This window comes from Bison bison, unplaced genomic scaffold (assembly GCF_000754665.1).
Source record: "Bison bison bison isolate TAMUID 2011002044 unplaced genomic scaffold, Bison_UMD1.0 scf7180017864492, whole genome shotgun sequence".
NCBI lineage: Eukaryota > Metazoa > Chordata > Mammalia > Artiodactyla > Bovidae > Bison > Bison bison.
Genome location: NW_011495051.1, coordinates 1560015 through 1564028, shown reverse-complemented (window position 1 = coordinate 1564028; position 4014 = coordinate 1560015). Strand labels below are relative to the sequence as shown.

The window sequence follows — 4014 nt, the reverse complement described above, 5'->3', positions numbered from 1 at the left end:
TCTTTTGAGGGGGGATGTGATTCTGCTTATAAAAGGGCTATAGGAGATAACTGCTGATGGGCATGGGGTTTCTTTGTGGGGTGATGAGAATGTTCTGGAATTAGATAGTGGTGATGGTTGCATACTTCATGATTTTACTAAAATCCATTGAATTGTGTAGGTTTATAGTCGTGTGAATTATATATCAGTTGGCTTTTGTGGGGGAAAAAAGGATTACTAGGAAGGCTGGACTATAGCGAGCCCATCTAAAGCACCTGGCCTTTGTTGTGTCCTTCAGGACACAGGCAGCCTCCCCACCCAGGGAGCAGTCTCAGTATTTAAACACAAACATTTAGATGATGGGAGACAGCCCTGAGGCGCAACCATCTTTAACAGGACAGATCCTGGGCCGTGAGCATCTTCTAGCCAGCCACAAAGGCTGCTGGGCTGGGGCAGGGTTTACACACAACGGTGGCAAATGTCATCAGCCAGGCAGGATGTGGAGGCGCCGGAAGGAAGTGGCGACGGGGCTGAGGTGTGGCGGTTGCCAACAGGAACTGTGTTTTGTTTTTAGAAAAAGAACAGGGGTGGGTGGGTGTGTGCTGGGGCAGGGGAATTTTGTCGTTTTAACCTTTGTCACTCTTGGAGTTTGTAAGTACCACATTCATCTCGTGTGCAGGAAGACCCAGGGGAGCCCCTCGTGCTGGATTCCGAGAAGCCTCTCCTGGTTTTCCCTTTGCTGCCCTTGGAGGTCTTCTAAGAGGGGGCAGAAACTCAGGATCCCCAGAAACGGTACCTGGGATTTTGGTGGCGGGGGGTTGCTGCAGTGACTCCTGGGTGCTTCTCAAGGAAAAGGCACTTGCCAGTGGTTGCCCACTCCTTGGCCACAGGAGCCCAAGGGAGTGTGTTTTTAATAGAAAGTGCTGTTTGCTTTTGATGGGAACTGTCCATCCAGAAAGTTTTTCAAAAATCATTGCTTCCACTTTAAAAAAAAAACCCTCCCACTTTCTCAGGAGACAGAAAAGTAGGCAGGAACCTTATAAGCCTGCTTCATCACTCTGCCCCATCTTCTAGAACCATCTTGGCGCTTGTCTGGTCCGTGGCTTGACTGGCTGTAGATAGAGCTGTGGGGTCGCCCGGGTCAGTGGGGTCCCTGTCCGCTTCTCACCACCCCACAGCCTGTGCCTGTCTGACAGGTCACGTGGCCCCAGAGACCCCAAAGTCAATAGAAGGCAGCAGCGGGGTGCGGGGAGGTTGCATTTTTCTTGGTGGTGTGGTCTCTTTGAGGGTGAGAAGGCCAGCTATAGGGCAGATAAGGAGCCTGGACACCTGGGTGCACAGAGGCCGCTGTGGGGCCTCAGGGGCCAGCCCAGGCCAATCCCACTCTGGCTGGATGAGGGATAGCACCCTCCTTTGTCTTCTCATGGCCAAAGTGAGGCTGCATTCAGCCTGGGCAGAAGAGTGTTTGGAGGCTAAAGTGAGTCGTGGGTGAGAAATTGCTGGCAGGCGGTAGGTGCGGGGGAGGCCAACTTGGGTTGCTGGTCAATCCACACAGGGTGACTGTCCCTTGACCTGCACTTGGAGTGGCCCTGAGAGCTGCTTGGTTTACAGATGAACCACCTGGGCAGGTTCACGGCCCCTCGGCAGTTAGCGGTCGTGGTGGGGGCAGAGGCAGGTGGAAGCGCAGGGTCCCCACCCACCACATCCAGCACAAGTGCCCTCATACAGAGGCGTCCCCACTACCTAGCACAGGTGATGCGACTAGTCTGCAACAGAGGGTCAGGGCAGGTGGCCTCTTAACCGGGGCCTCCTGGGGGTCTCAGATCGTCCACATTGGGAGAAAAACGGCAGATGGGCTATTTGTGGCTGTCCTCCCTTTTCGGAGGCACCTCTTCCTGCCCTTCAGGCCCTAGGCACAGGTCTCTACCACACCTCCAGAACCAGGGAGGGTCAGAACCGGAGGCACCTGCACCAGACTGCAGGTGCGGCAGAGGTGCCTGGTGTGGGAGCAGCCCCAGCCAGGAGGGACTTGGCCCTGGATTTGGGATGAAGAGTGGGGGTGGGGCAGTGGAGGTGGGTGGCCAGGCAGAAGGGACCACGGTTTCATCCCCACAGTCCACGGTGCAAACACTGACTCCTTCTGCTACCAACTGTGCAGCCTAACAGTGATTTACTCATTAACTGGGTACTAGTTAACGGTGACCACTAGTAGTTAATGCTTAGTGCTGTCACCATCTTCTAGCCCAGTGTTTCTCACCTGGGGTGCTCTTGCCCCCAGGGGATACTGGATCACATCTGGGGACATCTGTGGTCGTCACGACTGGGGATGCTCCTCACGTGAGGGGGCAGGGGTGGCCCCGATGTCAGCAGTGGCAAGTCCGGGCCTCAGTCTTCCCAGCTTTAAAGTAGGGTTCTGCTTTGCTCCATGGGTTACCGTGACTGCCTCACTGGGCGTTAACCAAGGTGGCAGGAAGTGATGCTTGTGGCTGGGGCCTCAGGGCAGCTTTGGGGAAGGAAGTGAAGGCTCTTCTGGTCTCTGGATGGGCCTCCTCGCTCCAGAGCACAGGTGGCTTCCTGCCCCATTGCCAGGCGGCCTGTCCGCGTGAGTGTTCCCTCTGTCACACATCAGTGCCTGCATCTTTCAGCCCGTGTGGTCTTCTGTGTCTGCGCTGTCACCTCACACAGCAAACAAATTTGACAGGCAGTGCTGGCCACAGCTTGAACCCAGAGGGAAATGGCCTGTTCTTTGTGGTTCCCAGAGCAGCACTTCGGCCCACACTTGCTCTGTCTCTTCACCCTACTTTAAAAATAAGAGCTTTCCTGGCTCTCATTGATGTACCAGACTCTCCGCCTTTCACGTGTGCATTCCACTGTTTTTCAGTCCATTCACATTGTGTGTAACACCACCTCTCTCCAGTTCCAGAACATTCTGTCACCTCAGAAGAAACCCTGTTCCCGTCAGCAGTCACCCCATCCCTTGCCCCAGCCCCTGACCACCAGGAACCCACTCTCTGTGTCTGTGGATCTGCCTGCTCTGCACGTTTCCTGTCAGTGGAGGCACACCCCGTGTGTCCTTCCGTTTCTGCGTCTCTCATTGAGCATCGTGTCCTCAGGGTCCGTCCACGTGGTAGCGAGTGTCAGGGCTTCTCTCTTTTTCATGGCTGAGGGATGCTCCCAATGGAGACATTTGGGTGTCTCCACCTTTTGGCTGTTAGGACTCATGCTGCTGGACACACTTATGTACAAGTATTTGTGTGGACATGTGTCGTCCACATGTGTCATCACTTAGATGGACACTTAGGAGAGAGCTGCTGGTGAGATGGTAGCTGCATTTTTTAAACTGCTAGGCTGTTTTCCTCAGCAGCCACCCCATTTTACATTACCCCAGCAGCACAGGAGGGTTCCTGTTGATTGTCCTTTTCGATTACGCCGTCCTCCTTGGGGGCGGCAGGTCCCTCCCCTCCTCACTGTGCTCCCTACATCTGGCTCCATCCCTGGATGCTCAGCCTCTGTGTTTTGCATAGTTCATGCTGCCTTGAATCAACCTTCCAGTACCCACAGGGTCAAGTGGGGCCCAGAAGAATGAGCAGGCTTCACCTACCAGTGGGGAGGACAGATGGTCCCCAGCCTGCATGTAACCAGGGCCTGAGTGGCCCAGTTGTGTCAGCTGTGAGTTACCCTCCCTGGCGTTCCTTCAGATGTTCTGTGTAGCCTCTGTCTGAGTTTCCAATGGCTGCTGTAACAAATCGCCACAGACTTTGTAGCCCAAACCACACAGATTATCCTCTTACAGTTCGAGAGGTCGAGTCCAGCTTAGGCCTCTCAGGGCTAAAATCCAGGTGTGGGCAGGGCCGGTCCCTCCGAAGGCTCCGCGGGAGCATCGGCTCCTGCCTTTTCCAGCTTCTAGAGGCGCCCCATCCCTGGCTCTCAGCCCCTCCCTCCATCCTCCCAGTCAGCAGAGCAGCATCTCCCGTCTCTCTGCCTCTGACTCTGTTAGCAGGCCCTGTGGACACGTGGAGGACACAGAAGGGGGAA

The 4014-nt window shown here is 55.2% G+C and overlaps 1 protein-coding gene across 3 annotated transcripts in view; it reads left to right on the top strand.

The window, feature by feature from the left end:
• The window catches only part of MOB3A (MOB kinase activator 3A), a 19440-nt gene that overhangs the window by 4791 nt on the left and 10635 nt on the right, over positions 1-4014 (top strand). Inside the window, exon 2 of one of the 3 annotated variants that reach the window (XM_010863619.1) lies at positions 659-771. The exons of 1 other annotated variant lie outside the window; for it this stretch is intronic. The gene's annotated coding sequence lies outside the window, so the exon portion shown is untranslated. Of the gene's footprint in view, positions 1-552; positions 772-4014 lie in introns of those variants that run through there. One more of the 3 variants, XM_010863618.1, reaches the window with a different exon arrangement.